Genomic DNA, 17,115 nt, shown 5'->3' on the forward strand with positions numbered 1-17,115 from the left:
CTAGCGTCAATAGTACCCAGCTGTCAAAAATATTAGGAATATTTGAATGCTCTCTTTTGCTATAATGAAAAATAAATTGTCTTTGTTACAAGTGAATACTAGCACACAGAGTGTCCGTGTGTCTTTTTTGCATAACAGGAATGGCCTGGGAAGGTGGACTTTCATGAAGGCATCCTCTATTTTAAGGACTGCACTGCACAAGTCTGGTTTTAACATAAAGAACCATAAGAAAGGAGAATAGGAACCCATCAGCTGACTAAGCAAGAACTTAGGTTGTCTGTGTCCTGGCTCTCACGGAAAGACAAGGTACTTGAACTTGGAGTACAGTTTCTGCCCCAAACTTCAATGCTCAAATCAGTACAGTGCGGAGGCAAAATGGAGTTCAAAGGCATGATGGGTGCCATGTATGGCTAGGCAAGCTAAGACGTTGATCCAAATAGCAACATGCTCTCTTGGGTCCCATTATATGGAATCAAGGGAAGCCCAACTTCAATGTCCCAAGCAGGATTGCCATTGGGACTGAGTTAGCAAATGGGAAATCCTTCGGAATCACTGGACCTGAGTTATCTGTTTGTGCCTGCGCTGGCATTTCTGTGACTTAGGCGACAGAGGAGGCAACAGCTGTGGCTCAGAACCAGACTGAGTGGCAGATTCATCCTGAGAGGATGGGCTAAGGATGGGCTCTGGGAATGCCAGAGACTCAAGAGGGTGCTGAGAATGGAGGCGAGGCTGGCAAGAGAACTGGGAGTTAAGTGGGTGCAGTGTCCCTGGGTGACAGAAGAGCAGACAGAGTGGAGCATTCTGACTGGAAATCAACAGGGAAAGTTAGATATTACATATAGGCCCATCTTGATGCCATTGGGAGTTTTCTTTCTAAATCAACAAACTTTTTCAGCAAGGGGCCGGTTCACTGTCCCTCAGACCTTGTGGGGGGGGCGGACTATATTTGGGGGAGGGGATGAACAAATTCCTATGCCCCACAAATAACCCAGAGATGCATTTTAAATAAAAGGGAAACATTCTACTCATGTAAAAACACGCTGATTCCTGGACCGTCCACGGCCAGACAGAGAAGGTGATTGGGCTGCATCCGGCCCCCAGGCCTTAGTTTACCTAACCCTGTCCTAAATCTTAATAGCAGCAAAAGGTTAGGAGTTTTTCACTGGTATCACAGGTGCAGGGGAGAAGATTAAACCTATCCTCAATACGTGCTGCAGAGCCAATGTAAATCCTACCCACCTGACAAAAATGAAAAACCCAGACCCTGACTCGCTCCAAGTTAACTTGTTTAGTCTCAAGCGTAATTTGGCCCTCAGACATTGCCCTACTAGTGAGCAATGTCTGGAAAGAAAAAGAAAGAGAGTAATAACAGACACAAACTATTCCTAAGCATCAGCAGCAAAAAAAGAGAAGCATGACAATATCTCTTGCATTTTAAAATATTTGATGGGTAATTAAAAACAATTATCCTGAATCCCCTGAATGTAATAACTTCCTCAGTGAAGATTAGTATTGCAATAATATGTGCATAAATATATAATAAAATTACGATACACAAACTATTTAACAACAACAGGAAATCCCTCTGAAATGTAACATTTGTATCTTTTAATCCTCAGATGAGGCCTTAGATAAAGTATAAAAATTAGGTCTGAAAAAGTAACAGCCGCCTCAGAACAGTCAACAAAGTTTTGTATCCTTGTGAATCCAGCTATGACTTTCCAGCTGACTGTCCTCAATCTATCCAAATAACTTCTCTGGAGGGCTTTTAACTGCCATAACACAGAATATTTGTTCTGATGTTTAATCCCCAGTTCCAATCCTCTCCTGGAATTTTGTTTTTGAGAGATTACCTATTTCATCATAGTAAAGTTTCCCTGCTCGCGAAGGTCAGCGCCACAAGAAAGAGCTCTTTATTTGCCTCCATATTGCCAAATACATAATCCCTCCCTCACAGGGCCAACAACACCACAAAAATTGCCTATTATGATATGATTCACTTGAGTGAAATAAATGTGTCATTCAAGGGGCTCCTGGAATTCGGAATTCTTGAGTAAAACTTCAACTATAACAAAACGCTTAATGTATCTAGTACTCTAATATTTCCCAAACCTTCCTCTATAATACTTAAATATAGCTCCTAGACACTTCTTCCTATATTATATTAAAAGCTAGTTTTCATTTTGTCACACTTTGTCTACCCTTATCCAAATGTCTGCAATAAATTCTGTGGCCCTGTGTACCACAGCACCTTCTAGCTTCCTGTCATTCCGATCGAAATCCCAGTCCCCACTGCTTTCTGCTGCATATAAGGAAGGAATACTGCATTTCTTAAAGTTAGGGGCCACAATTCTATTCCCCCATAGAAAGGACATGAAGCACATGTGCACAAGCCATGATAATTATGATTTATGGTTTGGGCCTCTGTCAGGCTGGCACAGGCCCTCATAAACCACTGCCCTGAGTCTGCCCCCGGTGCACACTTGCCAGTGGCCTGCCAGCCCCTGACACCTACTGTACAAAGGAGTAGGGGGTGGGAATCACATTTGTTGCTCTGCCCACTTTCATTCCCGGTGCTACCCAACACCAGCTTTGTTGGGAATCTGTGTACGTGCAGCTACTCACACAGAGTCAATGAAGGTTTGGCAGACAGCCAGAAGGCAATCTGAAGGAGTAAGTCTGCCTGGTGATAACAGAGGCATGGAGACAGCTCCCTGATTGGTCAAGCTCTCTCAAGGGAGTGATAATTAATGGCCTACTAACTGGAATGTGTTAGTTCAGAGTTCAGAGGTTCAGAGTTCTGTGTGTCAGTGAGTGTAGGAGTTGTGAGTCATGTCAGAGAGAGCTAGCTAAAGATCTGTGTTCTGTTCCTGTAAATAGTCCACTGTATATAATAAACACCTAACTACAAGTTTCTGGTTCCTGCTTCGTCTATCCTGTCTGCAACCAAGCTGCCAATTGCTTTCGTGAACTCTGCGTTTACTCTGCTAGGTCTGGCTAAGGTCCTGCAACTAGTCAGAAAGTTGTGAAACACCGAATAGGTTTTGCCAATAAGCTTGTGGCTCCCAGAAGGCTGCCCAAAAAGAAATGTGGCCCATGGTTTGAAAAAGGTGCCCCATCCCTGCCTTCAAACAATACTTGGCCAGAGTCAAAAGAATGTTAATAGCCCTGTGCAGTCAGGGGATATATTTTTTCAATTGGAGCAAATTGTTAGAAGATTGTTTCTTGATATAAAGACCACTCTGGGGTGTGCTAAAGAGGCAGAGGCACGTGTTTTTGAAAATATGACGTGGTGGGAGGGAGATGTAGAAAGTGGCAGAGAGGAACCATGCTGAGCTTTGAACTTTGAAAGCTAATAGCATCTGGGGATGTAGGAGTGCCTCTCTCTGGGCATCTGATGTGAAAGGAGTTCTGCTGTTGTAGGATATTTAAAATATTCCTATATCATAGAAACACATTACGTTTTCAGTCATTACTTCTTCGAAAGAGAACCAGTGCTGGATAAGTGCTGACTGTGGAACTTCTCGCACAGCTCAAAGAACTGGGATGTGCAAAACAAAGCAATATAGACCCTGGTGGAATCTACACACATATAAAAAACGTTGTGGATGTGGTTTTTTTTTAAAAAAAGTTTTGAAAAATATATTGCATTTGCCATAGCTCACCATCGCCATCTAGTGTCACATTTGTATAATGCACTTTACAACACACTTAAAACGTATTATTTGCAGCTGTATAGCTGAGTCAAAGTTCTTCAAATTAAAACCATTCACTGTTCTTCCACTGTGATAAAAACGAAGGTATAAGCTTTCAGAATACAACTCCTGGTTCATTCAGACAGAATGGTAACATTTTGTTTCATCATTAAAATCCACAGAGATTTTACCTAGGGTATTCACTGGGGAGCCATCCCAATAATCTTGCACATCAGAATCAGTAATCGCCACTAAAGAGACCACTCAAATTACTTACTGTAGCATTTAAGACTCTTATTTCAAACTCAATGTATTTTTATCACTCAACGGGATTTCTAATGAATCCCAATAAGGAAAGAGATCTGAGTCAGCTGTTGAGTGAGGGATATAAATATTGATCACAGCTAAAGTTTGTTATTAATCAATAACTGGAGTATTTTCTTTTTATTTGGTATCCGTTTGTGCTCCCTCAAGGTCATCATGGATTGAAAGTTAATTTGCTCTACCTGCCATGATCTGCCCATTGGTTTTAACCTTTCAGACATCCTTTTGAAAGAAAGCAAATCCTATTATTTTTAAATGGTCCCTCACACCATGTTTCTTACAGGGATTTGATCTGATAATCTTGAATAAAATGCCTCCCTGAATGATCTAAAATGTTTTTCTTGAACCTTCAATATTATTGTTCAGTAGTAATCTCTCTCTCCCACATTAGAAACTTGTGTAGTAGCTGCGAGTGCCATAGCAGTCTTTGCTGTTTTGGCTACTAGAGACATACGGTATTTGTCTGAGCTATACTTGGACAGTGGTTTAAGTTATAATCCTAACATTTAACAAAAAACATACTTTTCACTAATTCACACTTCTGTCTGAATTCAGCACAGCTTTGTCTACATTAGAAAACAAACTGTAAGGGTGCCGGGAATTATAGCTCTGTATGAGGGGCAAGTTCCCATGATTCTTTGGGGGGAGTCATGTACTTTCAATGTGCTTTAAATGTATGGTGTGTATACCATCTAACAGTCACATATGAGGCTAGAATAGCAAGAAAAAGTACACATGGTGGCTGAACACGCTTGATAAATACAATTGTAGTATTGCTATGAAATCCCATCTAGTTAATTAATTTGACCATTGTAATAATCTGAAGGAAATCAAAATGGTGAGGAACACCTAATATATAAAGAATTGCCAAAACCTATGAATGTGTAACCAGCGCATCAAGTGCAATGTGCTTAATGTGTACCTTATTAGGCATGTTAAATTAACTGCTGTTGCTTTCACACAAGCCAGTGCATCAGGTAAAGCTATCATATGTCTTCATCACCAACAGTTAATGTGAGTACTAAAAATGTTTTTCTGTCTAAATCTATACTGATGGCATTATACTTAATTCTAGCCTGTGTGTTGGCACTGCAAACTGTCTTGTAAATTACAAACAAAATGTGACAATAGGGAGTATACTCAAGTGACGTTCTGACATAGTTAAAGAAGTGCACTTTTTAATTATGGTGATGTTAATGTCTTGTAGCTATGTACAGTGATTCATCAGGAAAATCAACATAGCTAAATTGTTAAGTAAGTCATGGGGGTTGCACAGTAGTGCTGAATAAATGGGCCTTCCATTGTCTTACTGCTTAATTTATCTTTCTTTGTCACTAACTTATTTGTAAAACATCTATTCCTGCATATTTTTTCTTAGCATGAACAGATTATGTCATTTCTCATGAGGTTTTTGACACTACAGGTTTCTGTGCATCCCTTTTCAATTCCCTCATATACAGAAGGTGAGAAGTACCCATAGAAAACAATGGAGAAATGTAAGATTTCAAGGTATCTTGGTTTAGGCACAATGATTGGGTCCAGCCCTCCCCCATCCACATAAGTAAACAAACAATGGAGGTGTACAAAACTCAGTGATCATGAAACAGGATTTGGGAATGAGCAACCCACACCCTAAGAGGAATGTAAAAGAAAAATTGGTAAGGTTGAGTGTCTTAGCAGTAAAAAAAAACCAAACCCTACTTGTTCAATTAACACATCAGTTGATAATTAAAATATTTATATAGCATTTCAATTCAAATATGATAATTCTACATAGCAAATACTGTAATAGTGTATATATAGCACATTTTAATTGTTCTGGGCATTTCACATGCATAAAGCAATAGTTCTATGATTCATCAAGGTAAATCTTAAATTATTTGCATATTGTTATTGAATTTTATGTCAGGATTAAAAAACAACAACACTTCACCTGTTCATATCTGTGCTGCAGCAGAAACCCTTTATATTGTGCCATAGGCATGGGCCAGATACTAGGAGTGGTGTTATTGTAATTTATCATACATTTACATTGAATAAAGGCATGTTGTCTTCCCAAATATTCAGTCTAAAAAAACCCTCATTATTTAATTTGACGTATTTAGCCTATACAGTATTCACAACTGAGACAGTGTCTGTGTTGTTGTTGTTGTAACAATTTATGCCTATAGCTGGTTAAAGATTAGTGTAAAAAAATGAATTGACCAGGGGGTGATGGTTAAGTGACCTAATATGGCCACTGGTCCCATCACCTCCTGGCAAATAGGAAGGGAAGAAATGGAGGCAGTGAGAGATTTTACTTTCTTGGGCTCCATGATTACTGCAGATGGTGACAGAAGCCACGAAATTAAAAGACGCCTGCTTCTTGGGAGAAAAGCAATGACAAACCTAGACAACATCTTAAAAAGCAGAGACATCACCTTGCCAACAAAGGTCCATATAGTTAAAGCTATGGTTTTCCCAGTAGTGATGTATGGAAGTGAGAGCTGGACCATAAAGAAGGCTGATCACCAAAGAATTGATGCTTTTGAATTATGGTGCTGGAGGAGACTCTTGAGAGTTCCATGGACTGCAAGAAGATCAAGCCTATCCATTCTTAAGGAAATCAGCCCTGAGTGCTCACTGGAAGGACAGATCCTGAAGCTGAGACTCCAATACTTTGGCCACCTCATGAGAAGAGAAGACTCCCTGGAAAAGACCCTGATGTTGGGAAAGATGGAGGGCACAAGGAGAAGGGGACAACAGAGGACGAGATGGTTGGATAGTGTTCTCGAAGCTACCAGCATGAGTTTGACTAAACTGTAGGAGGCAGCGGAATACAGGAGTGCCTGGCATGCTCTGGTCCATGGGGTCACGAAGAGTTGGACACGACTAAATGACTAAACAACAACAACAAGAAAATGAGTTGACCAGAGGGTGATGGTTAAATGACCTAATTTTACTCTTCGTTACATCACAATAAATCTTGGGAAACATCAGTGACATTAAAATCCGGCTTCGTGAGTTCAAATGTGCAATAGTCCCTTTCCCACACATTCTTCAAAAGTGTTAGAGAAGTATTTTCTGTACTGGCTTTACAGCATCACTTTCTGCCTCTTTAGGATTCCATCTCAGCTTCTCCACGAGCCTCCGACTTTTCTGCTCATGCCTGCCTTCCTAACAGCTCCTTCGTAGGCTGCACTCTGATCTTTATAAAAATGGACTGATGGATCCACATCTGTCACTGCAATTGCAGCTTAATCTTTTTTAGGTTTAGTACAGTCCACTTACATGAATAACCACTTAATGAAAAGACTTGTTCAGAACACGATGACAGGTCCAAGCCAACATTTATCAGGCTTGTATTGTAAAGAGAAAATGCATTCCACACATCAAGCAGTATGTGGTATTTTGCAGAAACCATTAAAGCTCTAACTTCAAAGGTTCGCCTTGCCAGCCACCTAATTCGTCTATAAACATGGGATGGTGTGCTGTATTTAAAATGTATAATGTCCAAAATAAGCATTATAAATACAATTGCTTAAACCAAAACTCGCAACCCTCTATTGACACAAATGAGGCTATTTTATGATATAATTAGCTCATGTCAGACAAAGGCAAATTTGCACCACTTTGTCAATACCAGGGGCATTGATACTTCATTCCTGATTGTTCCTTGCATATTAGTTCCAGTGTATCTACAGCATATTAAATACTTTGATTAAGGGAGAAATAGAACCCACAACCATGTATTTCTGCTCTGTTTATAGAGTATATATTAACCATTGTTGTTTGTCTCAATCTCTGTTTCCAAGTTATGGTTTTGTTTTGTTTGATAGGAAACCAAAATTGACAGATTCACCCATCCTTAGAAGAATGATTTAACGAAGAAGTGGTTTTTTGGGGTGGGGTGGGGAGGGGGCAAGGCAAAGAGCAGCGCTCAGAGCTTTCAGTGTTTAGTAAGCTTTTCCACTGATATTACTGTCCATACTTTTTGCGTCCATGGGGATAGATGTAGATTGTCCAGACCAGTGTTAGAGATATGAAAGCTAGGATCTGAATAGCACCTTAAACCTAGGTTATGGGAGCAACAACGGAATGTCTAGGTGCACTTTTTAATAACAAGAATACAAAGCTGAAAATGAATGAACTGCAGCTAAGATCTTATGTACAAGACCGAAATGCTGCCTTTCTGTAAGGCCATCTGTGAGGTGGAACCTATCAGCTTGCCTGATGCTGCAGTGATCTCTTGGAAGTTGAGTGGGGAGGAATTTCTCCTCCCACACCCTCAGGGCCAGCAGTGGCAGTTTTCATCTGAAATCTTAGGCGCCGTACTACGCCCAGAGCTCAGAAACTGCTTGCATTTATGAAATTCCCTTTCGCAAAACGCGCCTAGAACAATGGGAGATTTGAATGCTGGTCCAGATTCTCTCCCCGCCCCCCGCCCCCAGTTTTGAGCAATCATTTACTTTGCTGCTATGAGTAAAGAATGCCATCAATTCTTCATACTAATCTTTTTGTTTTTCCTGAAAAATAGACAGTAAACCAAGTTGTGCTGTACACTGGGCTGTTTGGTGTGTGATGAGACTCGGTCCTTGTTTTCAGGGGGACCTCACAGGAACTCAGTTCTGACACCTTCTTCATTGCCATTCTAAGAGAACAAGGGAGGTGTTCATGGTGAGCTCTATCACCTCTTTATTCTAGAAAAATAGAACTGAAGACTTATTTCCAGAAAGGCTGCTGAACTGTATTACGTTCCCACCATATATGCCACACTTATTCTAAGTTCACTACACTTTCCCCAGCACAAAGGAGATGCTGCTGGATTAACCCAGTGTTTGCATGTTATTTTAAACCATAGTTAATGGTGGTTTAACATGAACAGTCTATTGCTGCATGCTGCTCAAAAGTCTTGAAGAAATGTATGAAGAGGAATTATTAGCGCTAATAACATTCCCGACACAGAGTATCAGAAACTGACCCACCCCCAAAATCACACCTAAATCAATTGTTTAGACGTTGGGTTCATTTCTGCTCAAAATTTATTCTGTGTATAATGTATGAGTCTTACTGTCATGCAAAAGATGAAATTCAAATCCATCCTTATTTTTAGGCAGATAAAACATCTATGAAATGATATTCCAAAGATACAAATAATTATAGTAGACAGTTTACAAGAAGCATTATACAACAGATGGTCGACAATTCTTCTTCACTCTGCAAATGTTTTTAAATGGTGATGAATGCTATACTTCAAGCTGGACTCTCTTTGTCAACTCCTAAGGGAGCTTCGAAGAGCTGAAATCTGATCATTCCCCAGATACTTGGCAAATCAGTTTCAGCAGAAATGCATCTATGCATGAACGCTACAAGGAATTCACGTCCAGTAAGTCCCACCCGTGACACTCTTCACTGACCAAAAGATTCCCTTCTGGGGGATAAAAGCTACTAGGTTACACTGAGACCTTTCAAAGCCATAGCCTAGCTTAATTGTTCTTCTGCCTACCTCACACTACTCCCAATTTCTCTTTTAATGTAATGGGCAGTTGGAACTGGACCACAGTTCCACTCAGCTATGAAGCTTCCTTGGTGGTTGTGGGCAAATCATTGTCTCTTAAAGCTGAGCTGTTGTTGTTTAAACCTTTTGACTCAAATTCGGAGCCTGCAGAGTCCAAGCATTTTCTTAAAATGGCATCACATCAGTCACTTTTTTATTGCTGGGTTGTAGCCAACTATAAGTTTTCCCAGTTTGAAGTAGGAATAACGCCTATTGCAAGTGAGCCCTTTGCCCTTATATGCTTCCCCTCCTTAAATTACAAAAGTACCCCCAACTTCTCAGCTACAAATGAAGTGGCAAATGGAGGACTCGGCTATATTTTCTCTTAGTATTACAAGGAGTAAATGAGTTAGTCCTATATACATTGGCTTGGGATCCTTAGAGGAAGAGTAAAATAAAAAAATATGATGAATGTAATACAGTAAACTGCAGAGCAAGCAGAATCCAAACTTTGTGGCTCTATAGATCAAAAGAAGCAAGTTGTTCCAGGAAGGTAAAGGGAAGGCAGTGCTCTAGCTAGCTAAGCAGGTATGGGTAGGATGCTGACCTTGGTCCACCAATGGAGCGTTGATCTGTTTCTGTTGAATTTGTCTATGAATTCAAGCATCTTGAAAAGTGGAGTCTGGTTTGATCTGGCAAAGCACTTCTGAACTACTTAAGAAACAGAGCATACCCAGGACTACAGCAGCCCTTCTTTGTACAGGTGGCCAACAATTCAGACACGAGTAGTGTGCGCAAAGTTAAAGTATATTTAAAAAATTGCTACTATGACAACTGAGCTTTTCCTGCATTGTGATCTATTGAATTGGGTGATAACCAACTCTAGAAAGCATCTTGTCAAAATGCTTTCCCTCACCCTTGTACTATATTCTGTAATGTTTTGTTGATACTGTTGCTGCAGATTTGTCATGTCCTTTGGTTGGAAACAATAAGCTTACAGTACTGAAAAATGAACACTACAGGTGTGCAACCAGTCTGTGCTGGGGTCAAATAACATCACAGTGATTTTATCTCTCTCTGAGTCCAACTGCATTGTTAAAGTGCACCAAGCTGGGTCAGGAATCCTGCAAAGCCACATGTTGCTCTGTCACTTTTTCTTGTACAGTGGTACCTCGGGTTACATATGCTTCAGGTTACATACGCTTCAGGTTACAGACTCCGCTAACCCAGTTAAGGGTTTAAGAACTCGGGTTAAGAACTTTGCTTCAGGATGAGAACAGAAATTGCACGCCGGCGGCAGCAGGAGGCCCCATTAGCTAAAGTGGTACCTCAGGTTAAGAACAGTTTCAGGTTAAGAACGGACCTCCGGAATGAATTAAGTACGTAACCAGAGGTACCACTGTATAGTCATACCTCAGAAGTCAAACGGAATCCGTTCTGGAAGTCCGTTCAACTTCCAAAACATTCGGAAACCAAGGCGTGGCTTCAGATTGGCTGCATATTGTTCCCATTTTGTCTGAACAGTAATTATTACTCATAAAGACCCAATATTTCTAAACTGCTCATTGCTTTGGCTAGCTCTGATTCTGCAAGTAGAATAGAAGTCATTCATAGCAGCTTTTAGTGCAGGTAAATGAAGAAAAGAATCCCATAATATTGTTATTGGATCACTACTGTGCTGCTTCACGTAGAGGGGACAACCATATCCCTAGGCTTGTTTATAGCTAAAGCTGTTTGGTAATGGGTACTGAGTCAATGCTCCTAGAGAAGGGAAATGCAGATCACACCAACTTGCCAGGGTGGGAGCTAGAGGGAACAGTTTTATAATTTTTGTTATAGCCAGTAAAAGAAAAACAAGTCTGTGTGTGTGTCTGTTAAGCATGTTGGGAAAGGGGGAAATAACTTGGGAAAATATAAGGGCATGGATGGTTATAGGCAATTGGGGGAAAACAGTGTCAGTCTGGACAACAACAACAACAACAACAACAACAACAACAACAACAACAACATTTTATGACTTATACCCCGCCTATCTGGCTGGGTTTCCCCAGCCACTCTGGGCGGCTTCCAACAGGAGATTAAAAATACATTAAAGAAGATATCTGAAGAACATTCAGTGCCTCAGCATATATTGTTTTTGACTAAAAAGATATTTCAAAAACATTGTAATTCCCCAGTATTTTCTCTTCACAAGTGAAAAGATCTTAGGAAAGGCTGCCTCTGAGATTTGCTAGAGCTCAAAGAATTGGGGAATATGAAACAATCAAGATCAAGAAGGTTTAAAAGGGCTGTATTAAAAATATAGATCTTGAGGAATTAAGAACATTAATTACTCCTGAGTTGAAACAATAAAGATAAGTAGTTACTATAACTGGAAGATACCTCTGTGCAGTAGTATTAAATCAGTCTTCAATTTTTCACTGCAAGCATGGAAGTGTTTTTTAAAAACCCACTGCTAACAGGCTTTTTGTTTTATTTCATAGAACTGGCCTCATGATCAGAAAGATTCAAAGGTGAACTCTGTATACCAAAGATGGATTATTTTGACACTTGATTGGTTTCAGTCAGCTCTAAGGTTTTAGCAACTGAGGTTTGGCAGATGTGCCTCCTTATCTAATACTGTTTCTCTGCAAGAAACCTATTTCTGGATATAGTGATTTTTCAATGTGGAATATGCAATTGTCCTTTGACAGAAGGGAGGATGAGGTCCCTGTACAGTTATTTTGACAGGTGGAGCCCGTCATGAACGAGTGAAGTAAAAGATCCATGTGCTTGGATCCCGTCTTCCACAAACTATTAAAAATACTCTATTTCTTTGCATTTTGTCACCACACATACTGTTATTTGAAACCTTATAATCCAATGATATTGAGTAGCTTTGAGATTGGTGGGGGCGAGTATACAAATGTGTGTGTGTAGTTATCAAGAGCAGCCATCTATTTCATGCAATGCACTAACATGAATTAATCCAAATATAAATGTGATTTATCACATCGGTTCTGGCTGACTCATTAGCAAAGATATCCCTGTCTCCCTGGAATCTAAAGCTCAGTGGCTGAACAGGCAAATACAGAAGCTCTCATTGGTCACCTAGATTTTAGAGATTATTACTGGTGAGAATATATTGGGAGAAAATAAACCTTGAATTAGTCCTTGCTAGAAATTTACAGGTTGTCAACAAGGATTATAGAGCTATTTTCCATTCAGCTAGATACATTTGGAGAAAAGGAAAAAGATACCCACTAAGATTCTTACACAGTAAAACCAACACCAGTACCAATTCTGATATAAATGTCATCAGGGTGACCAGCTGCAAAGAGCATCAGAATGCTGTATCTTCAAAAATCCCTAAAATATTTAGCTAGGACCAATTCCGTTTAACTAATGTTGAGGCAGAAGACTAAAATGTATGTTAAAGGTAAAGGGACCCCTGACCATTAGGTCCAGTTGTGGCCGACTCTGGGGTTGTGGCACTCATCTCGCTTTATTGGCCGAGGGAGCTAGCGTACAGATTCCGGGTCATGTGGCCAGCATGACTAAGCCGCTTCTGGTGAACCAGAGCAGCGCACGGAAATGCCGTTTACCTTCCCGCCAGAGCGGTACCTATTTATCTACTTGCACTTTGACCATAGCTGTCAACTTACAGATTTGAAAATAAGGGACCAGCAGCCTTGAAAATAAGGGACCAGCAGCCAAAATAAGGGATCTGCAGCCTCACCTGTTCCAGGCACTCCAGTCTTCCTGTCCTCCTGCAGTCTGGTCAAACTCATGCTGGTAGCTTCGAGAACACTGTCCAAACAACTTTGTAACCAGAGGTTCAACTGAATAGAATCTGAATCACATGCACCACAAGGCCTATGCAGCCTCAACTTAAGATGGCTCCCTGGCCTGGCTTTGCACTGCAAAGTTTGCAGCAGCACATGCAACAAAATGGCGTCCAGCATTCAAAAAACCCCTCAGCTTGCATTAACTAGCCACACACAAGGCATGCAAGCTCCACCCCCCAGTCGTTCTTAGACTTCTTATTGGGTGAGCACCACAGCCAAGCAACACAGTTGGAGCCTCCCTCCTCCCTGGCTGGCAGGGAGGGAGGGAGGGAGGGAGAGGAGCTGCTTCCTTTGAAATTTAAGTGACATCATTTAAGGGACATCCATCAATAAGGGACAGCAGCGGGACATGGCGCTGGAATAAGGGACTGTCCCTTCAAATAAGGGACACTTGACAGCTATGACTTTGACATGCTTTCGAACTGCTAGGTTGGCAGGAGCTGGGACCGAGCAATGGGAGCTCACCCCATCACGGGGATTCGAACCGCCGACCTTCTGATCGGCAACCCCTAGGCTCTGTGGTTTAACCCACAGCGCCACCCGTGTCCCTATAAAATATATGTTACTATGTCTTAAATATATATGTAGTCATTTGCTAAGATCTTGTTGAGGACCTTAGGTTAGATTATCTCAAACCCCTTCCAGATCTCTTTTAAGAAAAAGTTGAAAATATGCATGTTTTGAAATGTGATGATGCCATCATCCCCCCTTCTGCCTTCATTCATTTACTTCTCTGCTAATTTCACCTCCCATTTACTTCTTTCTTTCTTTCTTTCACCTCATTGATTTGCAAACATGTTCCTACGCCTCAATTTCTTGCAAAACACATGTGCACATAAGCTCTCATACAAGTATACAGTCACACGACTACACTAACAAGTACACACAATCAGAGACACGCTAAAAAGTACAGATACACATGCATTTGCTTCCCATCACACACATCCCCCTTCCCCTTTAGAGTTGCCAAAAGGTGGGTACAGAGGGGCATATGCCAGGTCCCCAGCCAGAAGGGGCATCAGTCTCTAAGGGGTTGTTTTTTTTAGTGAGTCTCAAGCCCTCCCAGAAAGAAAGTTATGAAGCAAAATGTGCAGGTATCATTTTAAGTGTGTGTATGTTTGTGTGTTTGCGTTTGTGTGTGTGAAATGAGCCAGCCTCACTGATGTTGCCTGTCAAGAGTTTTTTAGCCAATGAGTGAAGTCACAACTGTGACTGGTAAATGAGCTATTTGGACACCAGGCAATAGGAATCCCTATGTATCATTGTGGCATATAAATGCTTATCTAAGTAAAGAAATTGGAGAAACCTCAACATGTTTTAATTTATCATGAAGAAAGGAGAGTTCCTAAGGCTGAGTAAGGGTTGCTGACCTGATCTGAAGACTGACTATGCAGGTGCAAAAACAGGACTTTGGTTCAAAATGAATTTGGTTCAAATTCCAAACAGAGTTTTTGGGTAGGAGTGTACAACTCTAAATGAAAATGAGAATTGGAATTAGGTTAAAGCTCACTGCATGAGCCCATAATTTGCAAGCTTTCTCAGTCGCCTTATTGTCAGAAACAATTGGGTAGTTTCAATAATCAGTAATAAGAGAAGCCAAGAACTAGTATTCCTAAGTGGCCGGAATACAGGGTTTTCAGGTTTTTTTTTAAAGAAAAATAACTATTAAAATATTCTGCAAAAGACAAAAAGTTAATCAACTGCAAAAGCTGTATTTTTTTAAAAAATTAAAAATTACCACCTGAACTTTGCATGGTATTTTCACACACTAACCATGGTTTGCATGCTTCTCTGCATTGAGTATTAGAAAGAGGAAGAGCCATCAATCTTAGTCTCACATTTAAAACTCATTAAATCCCTTTGCCATCCTTCTTGAAGATTAATAACATGAGCCCAATATAATAGTTTTGCCAATTTAAATGTTTCCATTTTAACACTCCATTTCAAGAACACACTAATTACATTATCTAGCTTCTAGGCCAACTCTACAATGCACTCTGATAACTATCCTATCTGCTGCATATGGTGTGATGCTGGGTAATCCCTCACTATAATTATCTGTAGCAAATGAGAAGTTACTATTTTAAAACAATCTATAAAGATTTTAATTATAATTTAAAATCCTAAAATTGCAGATATTACACTGTGTTTTGAACATTCACTTCTGCACAAGAGTACAGCAGTTTTGAATTAATCAAGGCTACAGCTTGCGTCACTATTGCAGTTGTAAGGCCGATCAAGACAATGTTAAGCTCTTTTTGTCAATGCGAGAGAGAGATAAACTTTGAAGTGCTTGATTTTGGCTGGATTATGTATTGTGTGCATGTTTGGCCTTGTAGTTATATACTTCCCCCCCCCAAAAAAAATCTCTTTTGCTTCTGAAAGCTTGTTGAAAATAAAACATGACTTGGAGTATTATTTCTGAAAAACATTGCTAAAATGTTTGTTATCTTGTTTTGTATGGATTTTGTGGACTGAGCAATATTAGGGCAGTATAAAGGCCAATCTAACTGCAAACTTACAATAAATAGCTGCAATACTATTTCATTCCTTTTCATTTAGAATATAGTTAATAAGAAAAAAATATTAACATTGCTTGAATGTATGAATTAACATGTTAGCCTAAGGTGTTAACCCCGCACAAATCCAGAGTTGGAGTCCCTAAGATGGTTTGGTGGTGTCTTGTATGCCTCCTTCCAGTAACTCCTGCAGCCAAGCTGGTGTTGAATGCATTGCTCTGCTTCCTTTGGGCCACATCAGCAAACTGATAATTTGTAATACATGGGTAGTCATATATTGTCATCTGGGCAGCGCAGGACCTCCATACACACTGTCCAGGTTTGCACTCCAGAGAGGTCACTTCGCTCTACGTGGGGCTACCTTTGAAGGTGACCTGGAAACTGCAATTAATCCAGAATGCAGCAGCTAGACTGGTGACTGGGAGTCGCCGCCGGGACTACATAACACCGGTCCTGAGAGATCTGCATTGTCTCCTAGTACGTTTCCGAGCACAATTCAAAGTGTTGGTGCTGACCTTTAAAGCCCTAAACGGACTCGGTCCTGTATACCTGAAGGAGCGTCTCCACCCCCATCGTTCAGCCCGGACACTGAGATCCAGCACCGAGGGCCTTCTGGCTGTTCCCTCATTGCAAGAAGTGAGGTTACAGGGAACCAGACAGAGGGCCTTCTCGGTAGTGGCGCCCACTCTGTGGAACGCCCTCCCTTCAGATGTGAAGGAAATAAGCAGCTATCTTCTCTTTAAAAGACATCTGAAGGCAGCTCTGTTTAGGGAAGTTTTTAATATTTAATGCTGTATTGTTTTTAACACTTGATTGGAAGTCGCCCAGAGTGGCTGGGGAAACTCAGCCGGATGGGTGGGGTATAAATAAATAAATTATTATTATTATTATTATTATTATTATTATTATTATTATTATTATTATTCACCCCCGAATGCACACTTCATTGTCTCTCGAGATCGGCAGATGCGAACAACAATTAGTGCTGAGGGTGTTCTGCAGAAGTTGTTTGGTATTTCTTAAAATTCCTGTTCACCTGTTCTCTTGATAGTATATGAACTTCTGAATGCGTATGGAGCTTGTCAAACTCCTGTTTCTTCTCAGAGATTATTTAATATTTGTTTTTTAAAAAAGGTTATTCATATTAAATGGGTAAAGATCCATGCTACATACTGAAGGGGCACTTATATGAGAAGCAGTGGATAGAAAAGAATGAGCTATGGTTCTTGAAGGAAACACTTCCCTGCCAGATTCACATCAGGGATGCTTCTTTC

The 17,115-nt window shown here is 40.5% G+C and overlaps 1 protein-coding gene across 1 annotated transcript in view; it reads right to left on the reverse strand.

Moving 5' to 3' along the window:
- LOC310767376 (catenin delta-2-like) overlaps positions 1 to 17,115 on the reverse strand; it is a gene marked incomplete at its 3' end in the record, with an annotated part of 296,885 nt that overhangs the window by 50,854 nt on the left and 228,916 nt on the right. The window lies entirely within an intron of this gene.

Source organism: Podarcis filfolensis, assembly GCF_964270895.1.
Source record: "Podarcis filfolensis genome assembly, chromosome: 7".
Lineage (NCBI taxonomy): Eukaryota > Metazoa > Chordata > Lepidosauria > Squamata > Lacertidae > Podarcis > Podarcis filfolensis.